Here is a 6,827-nt window from a genome sequence, read left to right as displayed (position 1 = left end):
GCTGCCGTCTGCCTGCAGCATCCTGCATCAGAGCAGCCGCTCTGCTAATCAGCTGCTGGGGGGGAAACGTGGCTGGGAGCCCCAGGCAGGCACGTGGGCCAAGGACTATGGGAAGTCGAGGTGTTTGATGTTTGTCTTATTTATTTTTTTAGCAGCCGCTGTCTCTGCGAGAGCCCTTTTCTGTGGAGCAGCGATAAGCTGCTCTCGGCTCCCGCTTGCCTACCCCTGCTGGTTCAGTTTTCTGCCAGGCGCTGTCTCGTTAGCATGCACCAAAAAGCCCCTGCTTGCATCCCAGCCAGGCTGCTCTCCCTGCCCTGCCTCCCAAACCATGCCATGGAAACAGCCACAGAGCTACCAGGCTCAGCAGAGCCCAAATGTGCAAGGGAGAGGGACAAGGCATGGCTCCAGAGATGCCCCAGGGACCAACAAGATAGAGATGCAGTTCCAGAATTAAATCCCCAGCCCTTCTCACAGTTGGACTGGGTATGGTATGGAAAGCAATTTAAAGATGCATAATTAAGTCAACTTGCTTGCTGGCACAGATTTGCCGCTAAAGGTCAATGCAATGTGTCTGGAGCTGCATCAGGGGTGACCAAGGGCTGAGCCCAACAGGTCCCATGCTTGTTTCCCCTTCCCTCGTATCACCAGTGGGAGCATATCCTGTGGTGTGGGTGCTGCACGGGAGCTTGCACCCCTCTGTGTTGTTGCAGCTCGTCCCCAGATGTGCCTGGTTCCTGCCCCCTGCTGCTTGCAGTGCCCCTGGTTCCCACCACTGCCCCAGCCCACGCTAAAACCTCATCACTCTGCCGGGGTTTGGGCAGCAGCAGTGACGTGCTCCCATCAGGGCAGGGCTCTGCCAGGCGATGCTCCTGCATCCCGTGCGTCTGGTTGCTCCATACTGCGAAGCCTCCAGCCATCACACTCCCTCTCCCAGCCTACCGAGGCTGAGCAGCCGGGAAGGAGAGACGCAGTACTGGGGAGGATCATTTTTAAAAAGCAAAAAGGTTTGGTAGCGCTTCCCATCCCAGCCGCAGGCTCCGTGTGCCACGTGCTGACGAGAAGGGGAAAGCTGTTAGTCCAGCGGTACCTGGCAGGGCAGGAGGATGCTATCGCCCAGGCAGCAGCTTTGTCTCATCAGACGCAAGCGAAGCAAATTACAGCAGAGCCCTTCCCATGGGCCAGGGGGCTGTTTGTTAAACCGCATGGGCCAGTCACTTGTGAATGCTGAGCGCGGAGACGCTGGAGCTACAGAAGCATCGCTCTGGATTAACAGCAGCCCTCTCGTGTAATCGGGAGCTCGTGGCGGCGTGCGCGAGCCCTGTGCTGACAGCAGTTGGGCTCCCATCCCAGCTTGGCTGGGATCTGCTGGTCGATCCTGTGCAAACGGCCCCGCTTTCACGTGCCTGGGAGCGGCGCGTTGGAAAGGGCTGGAGAGGATGCAGCTCCTCCTTGGAGAGCTATAATTAATGTTTGGAAGCTGCTGGCTGCTCTGGCAATCCCAAGCTATCCACGTTGTGTCTCTGCCACTCACATCTCTCCTCCTTTGTGGAGGATATTTATTGTTATCTTTATTAACTACAGACTGCAGTGCACTTAGAACAGGGAGGAGGGGAAAGGAATAGCTGGTGCTTTCCCACCATGGAAAAGCAAAATATTATATTTTGTACTTGTTGAAAGTAAAAAAAAAAAAAAAAAAATCTTTCATTTCACAAAGTGTGAGATGCATTGCTAATTGCACAATTATTTTGTTCCATGGCACTCACAAGACAGAACTTGGAGTGCTTTCAGCAAATTGTGGTGTTGAGGAAATAATGACTTGTTTTTTAAAAAAATGTACTAAATTAAGTACTCTTCCTTTATGAGAGTGATTGCTTGGATTTCTAGGATATTTCTTCCTTACCCCTTTTTAAAATAAAAGAAGCAAAGCTCTGCTGCATTAGTAATGCACTGGATTTGATGTGGGCCCTGAGAAAAGGAAGGGGATGAGCAGGGCCCACCTCCCACCACCCAGTGCAGGATTTGGACCCCTTTCTGGCAGGAGGGCTGGGCTGCAGTGGGTCACTTGCGTCCCCTTGAAGGATGGGCTCAGATGACTCCTTGCGTGCAAAATTCTCCCTGTGCCCAGCAGAGGTGCCAACAAACATCTGGAATGCACACAGCTGGAGCAGCTCCTGCTTCCGGAGGACAGAGTGGGGTGATGCAGGTGCTCCAACAGTACGGTACCAGGCTTGAGTGGTGGAAAGGAGAAGGCGATGCGTGGTTGCACCCAGTGAGGGGGGACAATGGTGGAGCTGGAACATGGCAGAGGAGCTCCTTTCACAAGATGCGTGCAGACTGCAATATGCGAATACTCCCAGGAAGGTGGATTTTGCAGGTCTTTACATTTGGAGGTCCCAAAAGTTCTTCTAGGGGGAGAGTTGTGATAACCTCCTCTGCAGTGCTGGGCTGTGATGTGTCCTTCCATGGCTGCTCTGTGCAAGCCTGCCCTGCATCCCTCTCCCACCACACCTTGGCCAGCCAAACCCAATTTAATACAACTATAAAACTAAAGATGTTGAAAGTAGCTTTATGGACTTTTTTCTTGGTGCTTCTCCCACCAGTACCACCACACGCCTAAAAATCCAACCATTGGGCCAGACTCAGGTGTCTCTCCCAGCTCTGCCCTAGGCTGAGGGTGTGCCTGGCAGCAAGCGAGAGCAGCATGGAGGAGCGAGAGCAATCTTGCTCAGCACAGCAGGTAAGCGCAGATGTTTGGAAAGCTAACCTCTTCAAGACCAGGAGAAAAAATAAGTCTGTTTCTGTGAGATTGATCTGCTGGCACCAACAGAGTGATCAGCTGGACTTCTAGGAGAGCAGCAACAAACAGCAAATTAGAAGGTGTCAGCCCGCTGAGATTTCAGACAAATTAGAAAACAAAACGGCGATGTCATTACACTGTGCCCTTCAGCAGCTGCTGGCTAGGCTACACTAGCTCCTTGCTTTCCTGCAAGCCAGCCCATGACTCCGCTGTGGTGGCCGGTGGCCGGGTGGGAGCTGCTGCTGGAGCATCCCGTGGTGATGCTGCACCCGCTTCCCATGGCACTGGGCTGGCAGCACCCTTCAAGCTGATCTGTTCCTCCCACCAGCCAAAACTTTGACTCCCTGTCAGTTACCTATATTCTTAAAGCAAGCTTGAAGCTCTTCCTACTTGTCTTAAAAGGCTTTGAAACACAGCTACCCAAACCCCAAAATGCCAGTGCCCCATGTGCAGCAGGAGCACTGGGCAGGCTCTGCAGGGTGCTTTGGCCAGTACGGGTACGTGCGGTAAATCACCCTTCTGCTACAACCTGCTCTGAAAATGAAACTTCTGCATCCGCTGAGCAGCATCCCTGTGAAGCTGTGCAGTCCAAAGACGGGTCTGGATTTTCCTTAATGCCCTCCAATTCCACCTAATTGTGATGTTTCTAAATCTCCCTCTTCTCCTGACAGCAAGGTATTTCTCACTGTGCAACTGAAGAAGAAAGTGAGTCGTGTTCAGAAACAACTGTTCCCATGGGAGGTCAGTGGGTCAAACAACTTGAGTTGCCTTCACAAGCTGTGATGGTCTCGATGACAGATGCTCCCACCAATGCACAATATCTCAGTAACCGTTGTTTAGCTGCACTAAAGAGAATCTGAGCACCCCATGGAAATTCTGTCTTTATCCCCAAATCCTGACCTAACATACACTTTACAGTCTAATTCCAAGGGAATGACAGTCCCAATGCTTTCATCCACCAAAACTGATATTGTTCCAAGTGAGATGGATAATGAAACATCTCTGCCGATCCTGAAAGCCCACGGAGTAAAAAAAAATCCCAGATTACAACAGCACAGAAGCACAGCACTGAGGACTGCAGGTTGACAGCCAAATTCTGTTCAGGTAAAAGCGCTTACGTGTGTGGTTTTGTTTTTTTTTTTTTCTGAAGTTACTGAATTTTAAAGAAATTTTTGTCCCTGGTTCTAAGGAGACAAAACTTGACCTAATATTTTTGAATTCAGATTAACAAAACCTACTTTCACTCCTTCTCCCACCCCTGTTGAATCAAGGCAAACACTTGCTGTTTTTCTCCTGCCACTTTTATCATAGAAATTAATACTTCTTTTTGGCTGAAATGTCTGGAATGAGTTAAACTGCCCCCGAGAAATGATTGCCATAGCTGGATGTGCAAGACAGGCAGAGTGAAGAGTCTGCAAACAAAGTGGGGGAGGGAGAACGCTTTCAAGAGTTCTATAATTACTAAGATTTTTTTTTTTTAATCCTGTTTACATTTAACTTTGCACATTAAATTCATAACCATGGTGTGCAACCAGGTGCAGCAGCAATATACGAAATCTTATTAAGAGGAGCAAATGAGGAAGATGGGAGGATTTGGGATGGGAAAGGAGGGGCATTGTGATAGAATTAGCACCTGCTGATTTTCATCCTTTCTAACAATAAATTGCTTATCAAGAAACTAAGGGGACCAACTGCCGCCAGTGAACTATGCACTTGAGAAAAATAATTGGAATGCGAAATACTATGGCTCACAGCAATCTCTGAAACATCCTGGCTCCTTTGGTTTCCATCCAGTGGGCTCTGCCTTGCTGCAGCTTGGCGTCACTCAAGGTCCTTTCCGCTCCTCTCCCTCGCTGATGCTAATTGCTGCGGGGTTTTTTACAAACTCTCGTTCAAACTTAAATCTGGAGCAGTCTGGCTGGATTGGCCTAGTGCGTCTGCATCTTTTCAGCCCTGCCAGTGATGCTCAGAATAAAAGAGTTAGATTTTAACCAGGTTTGCTGTTAGAATGGAAACAAGGATCAGCGGATTACTGGTCTCACTTAGGGAAGTCTCTCAGCTGTCACTGATACTTAAGCTTCATTGGCCACTTCATATTAATAGCTGTAAAAAGCAAAGTTAAGTGTCACCATCCTTCTTATTCAGAGGCAGAGGTCCTGGACGCAGTGAGAAGTGACTTGTTAACGTTGCTCAGAAAAATAAGTGCCGAAACAGAAATTTAATCTCCCACCTGGGGATTATTTAAAATTCTCATGGCTGCTATAGAAATAGGACCTGTACAGAAAAATAATGGAGATGTGAGTATGCTTCAGGATTTATGATTCTGTTACTTTTCTATGGTCAATAAGTACTCCTGCTCCCACAGGCCAGGCTGTGTCCTGCACCCTCCCTTGAACAGCGAGTCACAAGAGAGAGCCCTCCTTGAATCCCAACACCACTCATCTCTGGGAAGGGAGGTAAGGTACCAAATCAACACCTGAACCCAGGGCTGAATCTGGGTTAAAAGCTCTTATCAGGGATCCTGAGCCCCCCAGACTCAGGCAGCTGGAGGTAGTGGGTTGTTGGGCAGACGAGTTATAGTTGGTCAATTGAAGGATCCCAAAATCTTTGCTGAGCATCCCTGGGGCCACCTGAATGCATTACTCCCTTCCCAGCAAAACTCTGGAGCCTCTTAGGCTGGGCAAAGACACTGAGGCAGGAATGTGCCGGAGTGGGACCCTCCTGCCCCTGCAAACCCAGGGCTGAGACAGCCCAGGCTCCCCATGAACAAGCACCTGGGAAGTCTAAGCCCAGCCTAGCACAAGCCCAGAAGCCTGGCCAGCCTGAGCCTGCTCAGCAGCAGGATCTTTTCCATCACGTAAGAAAACATCTCCCGCAGAAACAGAGGAATGAGAGCTTATCTCTGAGATACATTATCTCCCTGTGCCGCCTTCCTGTGGAGCTGCCAGGGGACTCTGACCTTTGTGGGAAATGTTAAATCATTGTGGCTTTCGTATTGTTTAATATTCCTCATTGATTAGTTTCCATCTCCCTGAAGACAAGGGGATTTGACTGTGAGCGAGAGCTCAGCAGTACCCAGTGCTGTGGGTGGTATTGAGCTTTTGAAAGGGAGAGAAAGCTGACAAAATAAAATGCAGCGGATGACTTTCAAAAATAAAGACAAGAAAATGAATAACTTTCATAACTGATGTTTTTCCTGACCTGGACTAATATCCCACTACTGTTTCCATAAAGCTTTAATTCCCAGAGACAGACAAACATGGATAGCTTATTTCAGCTCTAAACGGCAAATTTAATTTGTTGTAGCTATGGAAATATCATGTGGGCCTGGTTTTACATTTTTTGGCCAAGAATTGCCTGTATTTGCTGTGCCTGCCCAAGAGCAGGCTTGCGGGTGCACCAGCCGTGTGTTCTCATCAGTGACCCAGGATGCCAGCAACGCGATGCTCTGTGCTGGCTTCCCACCTCGCCCCTTCTTATGGACAGGACTGGAGCAGGCAGGAGGAGGAAGAGCTGCCTCTTCAGCTGGCACAAGCAGGGCCGCTGCCAGGGAAAAGGCTGGCAGAAGCAGGGCGCGGAGCTCGGGGGAGGAAGTTTTTCACTGAGTGGGGGCCAGCACAGCTCCCACGAGGATGTCCTGCTTCTCCGGACCCAGAGCATCCATCCTCACATAAATCCCTGTGCCAGAAGCGCTGAACGAAGCAGAGCTGCTGAGTAAGGAGGGGGCCCATCGTTACAGCCTGTTTAATTGCCTCAAAGCTCATTTTGATGAACCATAAGCAGTAATCTCCCTCCTAATAGAATAGCTGAGAATAGCCATGTCTGGGCAGCTCTTGCTACTTGATTAATCCCATCTCAGCCCCAGCCTCCCTCTCCCAAAGCTTCTTCCCCAAAGCCCTGACTCGCCTCTTTCCACTGAGTCACGCACAGTGCAGATCCCTCAACTCACAGGCTGTTTCTTCAGTCTCATTATATTTTTAAAGCCTGGGTTGGGTTTTTTTCCTCCCTGTGTGTTTGGGCAAGTATACGT

The sequence above is a fragment of the Chlamydotis macqueenii genome, chromosome 14 (assembly GCF_036417535.1).
Source record: "Chlamydotis macqueenii isolate bChlMac1 chromosome 14, bChlMac1.mat, whole genome shotgun sequence".
NCBI classification, from domain to species: domain Eukaryota; kingdom Metazoa; phylum Chordata; class Aves; order Otidiformes; family Otididae; genus Chlamydotis; species Chlamydotis macqueenii.
Note: the sequence above shows the minus strand (reverse complement) of the source record.